This window comes from Acanthaster planci, linkage group LG03 (assembly GCF_054643075.1).
Source record: "Acanthaster planci isolate LZ-2023a linkage group LG03, COTS_SCS, whole genome shotgun sequence".
Classification (NCBI taxonomy): domain Eukaryota; kingdom Metazoa; phylum Echinodermata; class Asteroidea; order Valvatida; family Acanthasteridae; genus Acanthaster; species Acanthaster planci.
The window spans coordinates 21,205,806-21,223,197 of record NC_141779.1 but is presented as its reverse complement, the minus strand read 5'-3'; the positions used below and the strand labels follow the sequence as shown (position 1 = coordinate 21,223,197).

The window sequence follows — 17,392 nt, the reverse complement described above, 5'->3', positions numbered from 1 at the left end:
AGTCATGAATTGTTATCCCAGAGGTGAGAAACATTCGACCTGGATTCCAAGATGTCCCCGTTGAAAATCTGGATACGATCTACTCATGCAAAAAGGGCGAGAGTTGCATTTTCGTTTATATCTAATAAAAAGTTGATTGTAAATATTGGCAACATTTCTGTCATTGGAATATGAATCCCTTGATCTTACTAAAAATGGAAGCAGTATTTGTATTAAAGCTCCCAACATGATGGCCAGCAAAATTTATGTGCCTACAAACAAACTACAAACAGGAATTTCATCAGTAGTGTAAGATTTGAAAGGTGTCTTCCTGTTTTTGTTGTCTTTTACGTAGAAAACTAGAAGCCTAATAGTAGGCCTAACGGTACTTGTACTGCCATTGATTTCTTGTGAAACAAACCATATTCCGATGGGCTTTCTACAATATGGATCCCACACAGAGTCCTTCAAACACCTGTAGACATGTTTTCAGTTCAGTCTACTAACAAGGCTTTTTTGGTGGTATGTCGGCCTCAGCAAATGTTAGAGCACCAGCACACAAACTGAAAGTGGATTTTCTTGGAATCGAGTCTTTTGATTATGTTGGAACTTTCATTGAAACATCTGCAGGGCCTGTTTGTAAGCTGAGCCAACACATTCTTGTTCATGCTGCATGTGAAAATTTGAATTGTTGTCAAACTCATTTCAACCTATTTCTCCCTGGTAACAACAATATTTTAGAGTTTCTTCCTCATTTTTAGAGGGAAAGGAATGCATTTCCAGACCCATAAAAGCTATGGTTTACACTCTGTTATTAAAATTTTGCGCCTAATTGTCTTTTCAACCTCGCTAAGGGACAGTCTCCAGACAGCTTTGCTTGCAGAAAAAAAAAATCAGTGCTGAGACAGCAGCCATGAAATCCTGGGTACAATTTGACAGCACTTAATTAATTAATAGTATCCCAGCCATGCCACTGGAGGAGGGCTGGCTAAGGAAGCATGTCAGAGGTGACCCTGGTCTGACTTTGGGACAGTGGCCTAATGGACTGTCAGTCACTGAAAAAAATGCTTGGCAGCTCCCGCTGCCATTCTAGCCAAGGGTTAAGAAATCATCCTAGCAGGGGAGGAGTACCTTAATGGCTACATTGACACCATGGTTCAGGTCATTTGGACACAACCAGCAACAGAACAGATGTCATCGCTGCGGTCGATTACTCTCCTAGTGTGATGATGTTGACAAGTGGGTTAGGACATGTCCAGTCACATGCACTGTACACTGTCGCCAGGTAGTTAGCTTGTATGCCAGAGCTGGGATAATTCATGCATTAACAATCCATCAGTGCTGAAAACTCCATCAGGTCATTAATTGTGCATCCTTTCAGTTTTGAAGATTTCCCAGAGCTCCTGCCATACCAAAGTCCCAAGTCTACCATTCCACTTTATAGGTTAATAAACCATCTTTGGTGAAAAGGCTGCTCCAGTGCCATCAAGCTTGTCAAATTTCTCACAGGTGTAGAATTTCTTCAGAGTCAAGTTTGACAAGGTTTCCTGGTGTTACAGATTCTCAGCTATTTAATATAAAACATTGTTATGGTGATTACAAACATGGTTGATTAAAGAAAAAGACAGAAATTTTATCGGAGGAGTCAAATTAGTGATAGTATTAGCCATTGAAACTAAAGAATTTCTGATCCAGCGCCCCACCCTATCAAAAATCCCCTCACACTGAATGCCCGGATGTTAATATCATGACGTCACATAAAGAACAACCTAAGCTTGCCATGGGTCTCCATGCAACACGTACAACGTTTGCCTTTCTTCTTACAGACTTGAGGCAGCAATGGCAGATTTAGCACACTGATGAAGCGTGTAGAAGGCTGTTCAATAGAAATTTTGATGCTTCGTCTCGACTGATGTTCAGACAAATCTATTGCTGTGGCAACTCCAAATCACCGTGAAAACTGGTAACAAATAAGGGCAATTAAACTATCATTTAGACAACAATTGCTTACGCTCATCCATTTAATGAAAATTATCACAGGATTAACCAAAGAATTTGTAAGAATGTATCCATAATGTAAATTCTAAAAAATACTTGTGTGTCGAGTCATATTGCTTATGCCCTTGACCAGCATAGAATCCTTTTCCAGCCCTTGAACATCACTGTCTAATGCGCGTGTCTAAACAATTAACAGAATATAGCTCGAAAGCTCACTTAGGTGAAACTAATACATAAACCAGATAGAGCACGAATTGAATAGTTTTGTCAATTAAAGTGTGTAACCCATGAAACTCTACATACGATCTAAAGATACGACAACTTGAAAGTGATCTGATAATACAAATGATATCTTTAGTATATGGGATAAATTATTGATTGTATTTTCTTACCCAAATGATGTTAAATGGCCATATCATATCTAGAGACTTCGAAAGTCTATCTCGAAGTGAATTCAAACGGAATATCAAACAAACACTGTGATACATGCGCAAATGCAATTAGTCTTAGAACATGTGATAAAGAAACCAAAAAAAAATGAGCATGCTTAATTATTCAACAGGTACGTGTCCTAGTCCGACACAGCATATTCTGACGTTTCCAAGAGCGATTTTGAAGCTGATTTTTCGGAGGAAGAATTTAACAGCTCTGCTTTGGATTGCTGTATTTTTCAGCCGAGGTGCTTTCGGTATTCCAAACTCTGCGTAGGGCGTTTTCTTGTAGTCATCGGCTGTAAAATGGTCAGTGCACATGACACTTGTCGAGGACAGCCCGTCCCAGTTTGCCCTGGTCAAGCGCACTTTTGCTGTCCAGATTTTTTGTAATGCTGGGTCTTTGGGAACCTGTGCAGGCGTACACTGTCCTTTGGTGTATTGCTGCATCCTGCAACGACACATCTGGTCAGCTTTGTTGCTTGCTGTAGCCAAATTTTCAAGGATTTTTATCTGCACAATACCTCAACAGTAATTCGGTCAGTCCACGCGTAATGCCTTGTCAGTGGCCTCTAACTCAAAGATCAGTTTCTTTATGTGACGTCATCGCATCACGTGATGCATTACATCATTCATTCAGAGTTTTCAATGGGGAAAGTGGGGGGCACAAAATAATTGCTAAAAAATAATCAAAATCGGCTGAACTGATGGAAATAAACGAAAAACGGACACAGGTCTTGTGTTTGTATTCAGTACAGAGTACGTCTTTTACATTTTGAGGTTACTGGTATTTCCCATTCACCACAGCATTTTACCTTGTATTGGTTGCCAAGTGAAGTCAGCTTATATTTTTTTCCTAAGGAAATTTTCATCACATGACATTTTGGTTTTAAGTTATTCCGCAGATGAAGTTTGCTTTGAAGCCGTTTGACATAAAATGTCACCATTCAGAATGTACAAAAATAGTAGGGCCTGACGTTTGGATCCTAGCAGACGCTTTCTTAAAGGCAGACCATTTTTTTGGTTAGTGCTGTTTAGTATTGTGTTTCATATATGTAAGTGAGCCATAAGCAATGAAAAGACTACGCTTGGTTTGAGGGAAAGGTGAAAGGAGTAGAAGAAGTTTTTGTCCCTACTCCCTCTGACGAATTCATCTTAATTCCAAGTAGAAAAAAGGAAAACACTTCCTCAGAGTCCTCCAGATTTTTGATGACTTGAGATATAGATAAATAACCATGCAGCTGCAAGGGCGCAGCGCCGCAATCCCCACACGAGCCCCAGGTTTGATCGGTACTGCCTCGTTACCACACCTGCAAAATATGACGGCATTATACACACTTGCTCTCCTCTCAACCAAATAAGGAGAAATTTGACAATTTCAATTTAGTGGACCTGAGTTGCTCTGACAACCTAGTCGATTAGGCTCATCAACCCGTTTGGGTTTCTGTACACAGCATCAACCTTGGCAGAATTTGACTCGTGACCACCAGACTGTATTTTCAAAAACACCCTGCCCAGACTCACACAGGGGGCCAGCATGCTATCCAAACAGCCACCAGCTATGACAAGGGTTGAATTTTTATAAATCCTCTTGTAGAGAACTATGTAGAGGTCTTTTTGGTTTGTATTAACAGCAGTTGACCAGTATGGGCTCAGGATGGTTTGCGGGTAAAAAAAAAGAATGATAGCATTAGACTCCATCAATGCTGCATAAAAATGTTAGATGCCAAAAGTTATATTGACTTAAATAGATACTTGTTACATGCACTTACGTGTACATGTATGTCTCAGAATTGTGAAGTGTGCATAGACACACACCTGTAGAGTAACATGCTGGGAATAAAACCCTGTGCTTTGTAATAGAAATTAAGGTACACGTTATCCTACTGGTGCCATACTTTTTGCATTTAACCTTTAGAAAGTGCTTAATTCATGCATGCTTTTATTGCCTTCTTATTAACTGTTTCATTGATGATACACACCGCTGCATGGCCAAACAAGTTTTACTTTTGTATTTGGAACCCTGTCATCATACTACGTACAGCACACATACTTCTTTTTCGTTTCCTTTTTTGAGACTTAAGGTTTATGACCAACCTTTGGCAACTATACTCGTGGACATGTGATTTTGTACTGCTGTAAAAAGTGGAGACAGCTCAGTGGTCATCACGTACACATTCATGATACTTGGGAAATTGCTTGTCTTTTTTTCTTTCCACAGACATCAATTCCATCTGGTAAGTGCAGGAGCATGTAAAGCCATGCCTTTTGGGAATCGAGCATGTTTGCATTGCAGAGTGAACATTATGTACTAAGTACCTTACATACACATCTTGCACTCCTAAAATATCCAAATTTGAGAGAGGGAATACCGTGCTCAGACGTAAATAGGAAGATTGGAGTGTATTTCAGTGTAATATAGGGAAAGTTCTATAATAAACAGAGCTTAAGTCCCATTCTGATGTTGACATTCCTCTGTAACTTGTCATCCTCAGCAGAAAAGTGGACATGACAAAATTGGGAGGCTTATTTTTCACAGGATGAGGGATTGAAAGGAAAAGTCGGAGAATCTTGAGACAAACAGTTTGCTGGCTTTTTTTGCTGAAACATAAGATAGAAGTTCCACTCAAGTCTCACTTGAGACTTACAGCTGCTGGGAGGTTTTCTTGTAGTCATAACACTTTGCTGCCATCCTCTACAAATTATTTCTGGAAGCTATTGCCTCATCAAAAAACTTACAGATCTCAAGTGGATGGGAAAAGCTTTTATAAAAGGACAAGCTTGGCATTTGAAGGTGCGAATGACGTCTGGACCCCCATTGGCAACACTCACATTTGGCAAGGCATCACTCCCAAGGTTCCTCTGTTTCTGGCGATTGCAGGTTTTTTTAACCAAGCCCTAGGTCCCCTAAGAAATCATTTCTCCCACCGAGGGTTTCCGGTCCAGGGTTGTCCATAATGAAACCCCGAGCTCCAGGGTAATAACACGGCTCAGAATTAACTAGAGTTGAAAGCTTGTAACCTATGAAATCCCAGTGCTAGCTTGAATGCACATCGTAGGCTTGGCTTACATCCAAATCTTTGGTAAAAACACCTACATGTAGGCCTACCCTGAAAAATGGTCATTTTTTTTTAATATACGTAACCCTATAATGTGGGATGTATTTGTTGGGGGAGGGGGGGTTACACATACACAAAACACCATAGTTGACAATATCTTGCTGGCTACCAGTACATGTAGGGTAGTTAACAACAGTGAGAGGGCCTTTATTTGTGCTTGTACATGCGATTGGCAAGCCACGTGTATGTATAAACTAGTTTACTTGTTTCAGTTCCTGATTTAATTTTCTCGTTGCCTGCTTCGTGCGCATTGAGAGATGCCCTCTCACTCGTGACAAACACATGTAGGAAGGCTGGTGTGACATTAAAATGCCAACAGCATGTTGTGCCAGGTACCCACAAGAATATGCCACAGATTTGAGAGCTCTTTCATACGCTTCATTGACTTGTGACAAGCAAATGCCAGTACTTGTACTGTAGAAATTGCCCAATGACAAGATTTTTGCATGGTAAAAGCTCCCTCGATCTCTCTTGTTTTGAATGTTTTCTCAATGGGAATGGTTGTATTGTGGTTGTACAGTGATAGTCTGAAATCATCATTTTACTTTGTAATATTACCTTTGTGCATGCACCATCAAAAATACCCATGTACTTCAGCTTTGTTCCTTCCTAACCAGTTAAATATTTGGCAGAGAACTTGGTTCTAGAAAAGTACTTGATTACAATGCTTGTAAGAGAGTGTGAAATTAGAAATTCCTGATATTCCTTTAGGTTTATGCTGTTACTTTGACTAACAAGGAAGTAGGCCTACATGCATTTCCCCACTTCACATCGACATAATTTGATCAAATATCGGTTTGGACAAAGTTTGATATTTGAGTGATCTTGTCCTTGGGTCTGTTTAGCCCTCCTGGTTTGTGTACATGTACATGTTGGTGGTGCCTGGATATCCTATAGACTTTAGTGCATAATTGTGCTGTCTTTTTTTCTCTGATTTTGAAGGGCAGCAGTTACATGTAAGGCTGAAAGTCTGGAATGACAACAGCTCCAAGGTGTCATTGAGAAGCCATTGAACTGCCTTGAATCATTGTTGTGGGACTAATTATTTTCCTGTGGACTCACCGCCAAGGCCTGCTTGCCTCGTCACTGGATTCGTTCATTAATCATGACAGACTCATTACCGGTTAGTCACTATGCACTCTCCTGACACCCCCGACGGGAACCCTAGACGGACCAGCAATGAGCTTGGCAGATGCGGCTTTTTATTTTCTGTAGCATTTTAGCATCGATGGTTTTACTCTCTACTGTGGTGCGAAAAAGATTCAGTCTGGTATTTCACATTGATCTTTCATTATATATTCTTACATTCTAATTACTGACAATTCCTTGACCAGGGCACCGTTTACCTCTTTAGTTGGTTTCCACCATAGACTTAGTACCCATCTGCTTATACACAGCACGGTAAAAAATCATCAAGGGGCCCTGTTTTACCAGTTCAAATCCGCAACAGAAAGAATGGGCTTTCTCGTCCTGACTGATGACCCGGTGTTTCCCATATCCCAATTGAAGCTTTCAAGGGTGTTTTCTTAATGAACAATGCAGACATATGGGAAACTGAACATGAATTTTTTTATATTTTAGATGTGATATTTATTGGGTGAAATTTTGTTTTGGAATTCATTTTTGTGCCCCAACCCCCGCTATGTGTGTCCTAGCATTTTTCAACAGATTTGCTGTTTCATGGTGCCCTGTACCACAGATTTTCAAGATTCCAATTGTTTGAGTTTGCCGTGATAAGGACAGATTCAGAACGCGTTCAACATGTTATCACTCGGTTGAAATTGTGTTTTTTGCCATAGTTCAAAACTGTTGAAAGCTTTACCGTACCTTCTGCAGGGAATAAAAATCAATTCAATTGTAAGGATAATCCTAGAAACTATTTTGGCTCGTGGGAGTCCATTCACGTTGTCAGTGTGGACATGTTTCATGTTTGTGTTGTAGGCAGTTGAATTTGAGGGTACTGGGCATACATGTACATGTAACTGATGCCTGCAAACTCAACCTTTGTGAGTCGTGTGTTCGAAACAAGCCATACCAGACAAACAAGAATCCAATAATAGCATAATGGTCACCTCCCCAGAAACATTTTTGTCAAAATCTTATCTTCCATCCTGTCAAAATGTCTGCAAATCAGAATTTAATTTTTGAAAAAAAACGGAGGCTGACAGGGCCATTGTCTGAATTGGTGGGATGGGTTGATGTCGAATGACTCACAATCGGTGCCAGCATATGCTACGGATTTGCGTCACTGCCCAGCCCTGCTTCTAGGGGTACTAGGCTTCCTAGTAATTATGAAACCTGGATTCCTTGTTCTCTTGCATCAGATAATCCACCCGCATTTTGTACGTGCTTCAGTTCACTCTGCACTGCTGTGTGAAAAATAGGCTCTCGATCAAAATGTCATCTGCAGCACCCAGGTGGAACTAGGTGCTGCATTGGATGGGGGATGGGTAATTTTTAAAATGTACTGTTAAAGGTGCAGCAGCCGATCTGTGTTGTAGAGGTCTTTTGATTTGAAGGGGGGGTGTTTGGTCCTATGCTTTTTCCATGTGGTGTTAGAAATCTTGAGAATTGAAACATTACATGACGCCGCACTGATATTCCATGCTTCAGAAGATAAGCCAAGCTTTTTTTGGAGTAAAAGTGGGTAGCATCAAGGTGATATTTTTTTGTGGTTTATACCAGTAGATTTGTTGCAGTGAAGATGCGCTTTTTTCCCTTTTAAGCTTGACTATTCAGCACAACTTCCTCTGATTTTGTCAATGAGTTACTCGTAACAAATAGACTCTCTTTGTGTCTAATAAACGTGCTCTCAAAGTTAAATTGTCACATTACTGCTTGTCCACAGGTTCGATTTGCCAAAAGCCTGCCCGGTAATGAAAATTGAAAATTGAACACAGTTTAGTTCAGACAATTAAATTGGCAAATAAATAGAACAGACTGTTGTTTTCTCCATACATGTAATGAACATGTAGTCATGTTTTTCCCGACCACCTGCCCAACTTTTTTTGGGTTGTTACACATTATTGTATGTTCTATCAATTTCTAATGATTTCCTGGGCTCTATCAATGAATATCTTATTGGTCATGGTGCTCTTTTTCCTGGTGATTGTTAGAGAGGCCTACATGTAGTTTCCGAGCAAGAATTTCTGTAACTGAAGGACTTATGGGCTCACCATTTGTAACTTAGGGCTCCAGACCAGTTTCTTTGGCATTGTGTGGTGTTTTTGGAGTTTTATTGTTACTATTGTTTCCTTTTTTTTTTAATTTCAGATTGGATGGGTGAATGGGATGCATTGATAAGTACTTGAATTGTTGGGGCAGAACACGACGCAGCACATATTGCTGTGGTGGATGAATGATAGCCACTGGAGCTGTGATCAAACTTTCATGTTGCAAAGAGTTCAGAGATGACATGAAGAAATGCTAACATTTTGGCCCACCCACCACTTACACTCTGTAGACTTCAGCCTACTCTTGTGCTTCGGGGGGAAGGTCTCAAATAATCTCACAGTTATTGAAGGAGGTGGCAAAAATTAGTCCAGTGTACATGCATCATGCATATGTATGAGCCAGCACCTGGAGCTTGCTTTAGAATGAGCTCAGTTCCCAATATATCTGAATGTCCACACTTTACATTCACGTACACTTAGACCAGCAAAAGCATTAGTCATTAATGATCAATCCCATATCCAAGTACTGGAAAGCTTTGTGCCTGAAAACATACCAGTAAATTTTTAATAAGGGAAAAAATATGTGCTTGGCATCATCAACATCCACGCTCCTGGTCTGGTGTCAAATGAATGTTTAAGACTTAAGGGGCATATACACCTGTACTTATTCCCTTACTAAATAATTGATTGCAACATTACTGGGGTTTGGGTTAATTTTTAAAAAAATTTTTTTAGCTTGTGAGTTTGTCAGGCCTAGTCACACAATGGAACTTCTCAACACAAACTGCATTTTGGGGGGTTAAGTAATACCAGTGACATTGCCAGTGAGGTCAATTTGATTGGGGGGGGGAGTGTAGAAAGTGGGAATGTAGTATTTACACAAATGTACCAACGGCGGCGAAACAATTGTCAAAGTTGGGGGGGAGGACAGTTGATAGACAGTCAGGCATCAGCCATTAATAGGCCCCATCCCATTCTAGGACCTGCAAAATGTGGGGGCCCCGCAATCAAAAAAGTGGCCCCCTCCACATTGCTGACAATGGCATCTACACTGTTCAAAGCAGACAGTATTTGACAAGAGGTGGCACGTTCTTCATGACGGCACAACTTTTGCGCGATGTTGTTTAAGTGCACTCCTGACAAACAGGGCACTCGTGACAAAAAGGGCACCAGTTGAAAAGAGTGCCCTTATTACTTCATTGGGAGAAAATATCCCCTCCCCTTATATCCCGCCTCCTGAATACCACTTGAGTGGTGGAGTCTGCTTGTGCTTACAAAATTGATATGATCCTGTCTCCTCAGAAAGACAGAGCCAATTTTGAAAATTGTGATGCAGTGCCAGTCAGGCCAAAGATTTAAGTTGATAGCTGTTGAGTCCAGTTGCAGTCCAAAAGTGGTACCTTCCATAAAGAGATCCTGATTATTTTTCTGAAGAACTCTCTTCATTCCAGCACAGGAAGAAAGCACAGAAAATCGTGCATGATGTGCACAGTTTTAAAGACAAAGTATTATACATTTAGTTACTGTCTATTAGTACCTGCTACGGGACAAATGACTTGTAATGTGTCAGGGTTTTTGGTGACATTTTGGCTCACGGAAGGCATCAACAGTGCATGCAGTGCTCCCCATCAAGACCGTGAAGTCACGCATAATCAGTTGTGGAATCTGGCTGAGTGTACGGCAAACCTCCGTGCCATTGCTCAAGTCCCATTCATGGTGCGAATGCTTGCATATATGCACCTCATGTTTCCACTCATTGACTTCATCACAGTGAACTTGGGAGCACTCGTCTTACATGTAACCTGTGGCAAGGTTCGTAATAGGGTGATGGTGACTACAAAACGTCACGGTGTCGCATTAAAGTGACAGATCATTTCAATGCTCAGTTAACCCGGTATAATTCAAGACTGTGAAATGGTGAAAATCCTGTTATTCGTATTTGTTGTTATGCTATTTGTATTTCGTAACAGTTCATTATTTCATTGATTAGAAAGTATATGTATCACATGTACATGTACATGTACGTGTATACAGTATTTCAGAGGGATTAGTACATGTACATTTTCTAGGAGTACATCAAGTCAGCCAGTTTCCCTGTCATGAAGATTTGCACCTGGGACGTTGGTATATGTGATAACCGAAGGTTAGGTTTCTCGGATGGGAGGGGGAAAAAAGGCTGATGTGTAAGAGAGTGTGCAACATGCAGAAGTCCCTCCCCCTCCCCCCAATTATTGATGGAGAAAGAGGTTGACAAAGAGAAATGCTGCCTGCAGTTAAATTACATGCAATGCATGCTGCCGCAGTAAAAATTGCTTCCAGAAACAAGGCCATGTCCAAATAATCTGCATTGTGAGTTGCAAATTTGCATTTTGCAAGCAGGAAATGCTGTTATGAAAACAAAGGACATCTCTTTCAATTCTATTATTTGATTTCACTTTTAGAGTACCTTTTAAAGATAGTACCTACGATCCTTTGTTTCAGGGCTTCTATTTTAAAATTTAATCTGTATTTACGCTGAAAAACTATTCTTTCTTTCTAGGGTTTGTGTTTATTTATACAGCCCATTGTATTTCGTGAAATGAAATAATTATTAACATTTTGAGTGACAGAATACATCCTGTAGATACATGTACCAGTCCCTTCAAGAACAACAAAAAGCTTAAAACCCCTGCAATGTTTGTATAGCCGGCGAGAAATGTAATGTAGCCCACACTGAGTCAGATGCTTACCTATATGGCGCCTCTTTAAGATTTTAATTTGAGGTTCAGATGGATGGCATCCTCCCCCACTTAAAAATGTCACAGAGCAGGAAAACGGGGCTGGTGGTTAAAACGCGCAGCTAGCACTGTCGTGCAGCAGTCAGATGCCGAAGGGAACATCTGGGCTGCCTAGGTAAAAAACAAATCTGAGATAAGAGGCACCAACCCATGTAATTCATCGGATGAGGGGGACCGGCTGGGAGGTGTTGAAGGCAGAAGGACCCAGCCGTACGGAGAGAAAGTCCCCTTGGCGGAATGTTGTAAAAGGGGAGAGGGAGTAGGGATCGTACTAATTCAGACTTAACGAGCTCCAAGACTGGAGGCCCTGGAAAGTGTTGAAAATGTTGCACTCGTACAGGATACAAGCTGCCATCACAGAAATTAAAAAGGTGCTGAAAAAGGACCATGTTTGATTGTTTATGTATGTCATTCCTTTTGTCAAGGGCAAATTCTTCCATGCAGTAGACTGATTCAGTTGGGGGCTGGCTTTGATTGATAGGAAAGAAGAGGGGAGAATCTCAACATTGTACAGTACATGTGATGGGAAAGAAGAAAAGACATCTTTTCAGTAACTTGTAGGAGATTATATCTCAGTTTTACAGGTTAGTATTCAGTGGTCTTAGAAAATATAATGAAAATTATGTGGAAATATTCCTTATCAGAACGTGAAAGAGTTTGGAGGCATTTATTGAAATGAGATGTTAGTGAAGATCCTCTGTCAGTGGCAATGTTGCTGTCATTCCTCCATACTCGGGTGGATTGCTGTTTTTCAGAGTTGCTGTTTGTGTGCATTTACTTAGAACTTGAATCTGCACGCTCCGTGCCACTTGGACATTAATGTCTTGCGTGGTCATAGTGCCGTTCACTTGTTGGCTCTCGTGAGAAGTCAACTCGGTAAGAATGTCACTTCCTGCACTGACGCCACAGACAGAAAGGAGGAACATATGGTAGCTCGTCCAAGCTACAGTGCTGAGTGTCATCGTAAAACATTGCCGGGCAGGTTCAAGACAGGTTTCAGAAAACGGTGTGCACTTTGCTAATTGATTGAACCCTGTTTAATGACTAATGGTGTAGAACATTGTGTCATTCAGTCTCTCATTTCAAACCACTGCACTGTCTTAGCCTCTCTACTCAAATCATTAAATCACGGGCTCTGTCTCTAGCGGTCTGGTGGAGATTCATCGTGCATTTATAAGCATTCCCAAATGCCCCGGGCACCAATCCAGAGGGAGAGAAAACACTTCGGCAGTTAATAACCTGTATCTTGCAGGATCATGAGAGGTTCACGTGGAGGCAGTCAAAAAAGTAAAAAAGAAAATCCCGTCTGGCTTTCCTGTTATCATCTATTTTGTCCAGGCATGAAAAAAAAAAGGAAAAGCAAATGACTTGTTAACAGAATTATAGCTTTGTTGATGGATAACCTGAACCTCCCAAGTACTTTAAATTTGTCACGAACGTTGGCTGATCAGCTGTGACTGGGAATAGGTAACCCACAGTTTCATGAACCCCCCCTTTCAAAATAGTGGTTGCTTAAACAAAGGACATGAAGCATGCTTGTAGCCGTACATGAATATTTGCATGCAGAGGTACATGTTCACATCTTCCAAATGGCAATCAGATGTTCGGACTGTTTTTTTTTGTCTAATCTCCAATTCGCCTGTTAGGATTGGCTTGCAGCATTTGTTTTCTTTTGAAAGTCATTGCCTGTAAAAACAGCAGGAATTGACTTCATTTAAAAAGGGTTGTAAAACTTTTTCCGCCTTTTTTCCTAGAAGAGATCTTTTTGAAATACATGTGATGTACCACACATGGCTTAGAAAACTTTGGAAATTGTTGAAAAGTGTGTGGTGAAGTGCCAAAATGTCCTTGTAAGTGTCTTCAAAATTATACATGCCACCCTTGGTAAAAGAAGTGTGAAATCTGTTATTTGTTCATGTTTGTTAAGAAAGGCCCCCCAAGTATGCTGACCCCACTTTGGTCACTTTTTATCTTACCAATAGCAAATATGGTTTAATGGGATTTTCTGAAGAGAAAAATGAACAAAGCCAGAAAATCTGAGAGAAGATGAACAAAATTGCATCCGTGGACATTTTCAATGGCCCTTGCTGCCAAGGCCATTTGTGCACATGCATGCATAATTATGTAATTATGAACTTATTAGTGACAAGATCTATTCACTTCGAGATGATCTGATCTCGTACATATTCATGAAGGAAAGCAAAATCGTACAAATTCCTAGTATTGGCTGTGTGATACCTTGACAATTCTCCTTTAGTCTGATTGGCATAGCCTGAAGAAGAATAGTCATATGACATAGGTCCTGATGACAATGACAATGACATATTGCCATTTTCAGACTCTGTAGAGATTAGTATTTGGGGAAGTTTTGGACGAGCCAAACTATCCTGGTACTCTTGTTTATTGGCTGTATCGTGTATCAACATGGACAGTAAATTTATCTTTACTGTTCCTTCCGTTTCTTGTCTCTCAGTGTGAACACGTCAGCGCAATATCATCAACCTGCATGTAATCTTTGAAGTAAATATTAGACTTGCTAATCTTGGTAGATCCTCGTCAAAGCAAAGAAAAACAATAATTCTGCCCTCTTTAAAATGATTACATATATGAATAGTTTTTATTTTGTTTGTTTTGATTATTGGCATTTTTTGTTGCCGGTACCGGTATATCTTTTTGCCAAGGCTTCAATAGTTTTCCAAATAAACAGGGAAGATTCTGAGGAAGAAGAGTAAATAAATGAAATAACATCTGTCATAATAATCAAACAAGATTTCATCCTGTAGGGTATTTGCATAGAAGTAACAATTCAATGTGTGATTTACTAGTACACTTGTGTGTCTGTCTGTCCACAAGAGTTGGACTTACAAAAAAATCTGAAGTGCCCGATATCCCCCATCCCGCCAGAAAAATTCCTGGATCCACCCCCCGACCAAACTTCTCCTTGCATTCAACACTAAGATCCCCTAGTTGACATCCAAGCCAGCATAGGGATCACCCTGAGAATTTCAGACTATTGCTTGCATCAGTGCAGGCCGGTTGCCAACTTGGGGGATGTGGGGGGGGGTCACAGTAGCAGCCAGTTTGACACATCACAAGAACGGTAGATTTTGTTGATGCTGATGGTTTTCGCCAATGGGGAAGGAGGCAGGTGTTTGCCGGGACACCCCATTGGCGACAGGCCTGGATCAGTGTGAAAGAGCTGATATATTTGAGATAGATAGGAATGATATTGTTGCAACATGGAATTGGTGATCATTTGTGAAGGTGTTGTAGTGAAGCTCGAAGGTTTGCATCTCTTGAAGTGTGACTTCACTTTTGTTCGCACTTCAGAACAAAGTTTCTTTAAGCCTTGCCAACCCACAAAAGTGATGGCCCACTTGATGTCAATTATGTAGATCTACTCTTAGTGTGTTGTAGTTGGTGTTGGCTTAATGACTACAGCTGTTCATCATTTTGAAGGGGGTCAATTTTTAATCCTTCCTTGCCAGAATAAATTTCCTTCGGGTGCTAAAGTCATCCACTGAGGTGTCTGTTAGGATGCCTTCACACTGCTGCCATTTTTTTTTGGTTGACATTCCCTAAAGTGCTTTGGATGATTTGGCTTGACTTGTGAGGTTTTGAGTTGAATGACCCCAGAAGTCAATGTGTATACTACATTTACATGTAGCTGGGGGGGACGTTATTTGTACTTCGTTGTGCTTTCTCCAGAGTATGAGTCTACAGAATTCGTGAAGGGATGCTGCAATCAATTTTGTGATGCAGTCTTTCTTCATTCACATTTGTGCCCAACTCAATGTATTTTTAAATTTCAGTTTGTCATTATTTTATGCCTTTTGGGTTTCCATGGTAATGCATTTGCAAATAGTATGCATGTTTGCAAATATGCAAATTAATATGCAAATTTGCATAATAACCTGTAAAAGTTTGATGTCATTCTAGTAATAACCCTCAATCTTAGAGTTATTTTGGCACCAAAATTTGCCAGAATTTTAGAATATTTTGCTGTATTAAATTTCTGGTAATGCCCCCTTTGTTTTAGTTTCTGTCAGCGGGTGAATAAGCACATTTTTGTCAATACACATGTATGTTTTCTACAAGGGTAATTCCAGAAATTAGGGGTCCATTTTTGTGTGTGTCCCTGTCACATTTGACGTATGATTTTTTAAGTTCAGAACACATTTTCTAATTTCCAAGAGTGATGAATTAATGCAAATTACCTGCCAAACAAATAGTAATTATTAGAACTCAATTCCAATTATATTTTGATGTCAAATAACAAAAGTCAGATGTAACAGGGACATAAAAATGTCCCACTTTGGAACCCCTAATTTCTTGAATTACCCACAAGCTACTTTTGGGGTCACAATTCGAACAGATAACCCCTGCAATGAACAGTGTCCACCTGAAAAGACATTACAGTAACCATGCCCTCATTTGTCAAGAAAAGCATGGACAATTTTAAATCTTTACAAAATTAAACTTATCTGTGACATTGCGTAGAATTTTTGTTCATTAAACTGTAGTAGCAGGTTTCCCAAACAACTTCTTTAGTAAAATTTATGCCTTAGGTCCTTTCAAGTAAAAACGTTTGCTTGCATGGTCAATGGTTACTCTGTATTTCAAAAAGAAAAAGAATGTTGCAAACCAGTAGACTACATGTTATGTTGAATCCCTTGCTTTTTCCACCGAAGAAGAAGCTGAACTTCATCCTAGGTTTTAGCAGCCAATTGAAAAATATTAGTTCCTATATTTCAGCTTCTTCTAACTTATAAGTTACTCTCTCGCTGCATTCCAGTGAGTGGTATTGTTACTGATTCTTGGGGTTGAGAATGCCTTCTAGCATACATGTACTCATGTATCGATATATCTGCTTTAAGAAACAATGTTCTTGGTCTTACAGTCCATCAATATGGGCAATTCACAATAGCCGTGCGAAATTTGTCGACCCTTTCCAAACACGCATTGGGTCAACAAATTTCACACACTGTGATTGGCTAACACATTGAAACTCTTGGTGGCGCACTATTGTGAAAAGGCCGTATTAAAGAATTGTCTTAGTTTTTTTCATTCTGTGTTCTTTTCAACTCAATTTTGTTCTCGAAATGGAAATAGCTACAATTACATGTAAATGGAAGAATGTTAAATGCCAGAGTATGAATTACTATGGACGTCTGCATGTGCTTTCCATAGATACAAAATCATCTGTCATTAGCAGATGCAGGTGCGTAAAATTGCATTGGAAACTGTCACGGTTGTAATGAATAATTGTGGAACTCTTAGTCGTCAGTGCATTAACCTCCGTCTTGGTGCTTTCCGTTGTGGCAACCAGGAGACATACTTGTACATGAGATGCATATGACAAATGCTATTACATTCATACATCCCAACCTTTTTTCTGCTTTGATAATCAAATTGCAGCAATTCCTGTCATATTTACACTGTACATGTCATTCGATGTTACATTATTCGTTAATCTCCATGTAATTGGATTCCTTCCTTCACAAGTACGGTAAGTGATTACTTAAACTTAAAAACAACCCCAGTGAACTGACATTTATAAATGCCAGGGCATATGTTAGTTACATTCCAAAAAATTGCTGTCATGTTGATACCACTTGCAGCAACATACATTAAGGATGTACCTTGTAGTGGTAGATGAATAACAAAGACAGTCACGGAAATGACGTTGTTAGCCAGTGGCCACATGAAAATGTGTTCCAAACGTGCATGCGCCAAGGGCAAAAGCAGTTACCTTGGGGCATGCCTATGGTTCGTGTTTACCATCTCTTAGTACTAAAACAGGGTGTCCTACCGGTACATTTAGGGAGGGTTGAGCTTTGAGAATACATTGCCATAGCCATTGCCCTGAAAGCCAATTTTGGAATTGGCTACAAAGGTCTTATACGCACAACACA

General features: G+C 40.1%; 1 protein-coding gene across 3 annotated transcripts in view; it reads left to right on the top strand.

Annotated features, from left to right (window-relative positions):
* The first annotated feature begins 1,803 nt into the window (after positions 1–1,803).
* The window catches only part of LOC110973118 (potassium voltage-gated channel subfamily KQT member 1-like), a 54,649-nt gene continuing 39,060 nt past the window's right edge, over positions 1,804–17,392 (top strand). Inside the window, exon 1 of one of the 3 annotated variants that reach the window (XM_087134904.1) lies at positions 1,804–1,942. The gene's annotated coding sequence lies outside the window, so the exon portion shown is untranslated. Of the gene's footprint in view, positions 1,943–6,467; positions 6,651–17,392 lie in introns of those variants that run through there. The other 2 variants (XM_087134905.1, XM_087134903.1) reach the window with 2 other exon arrangements.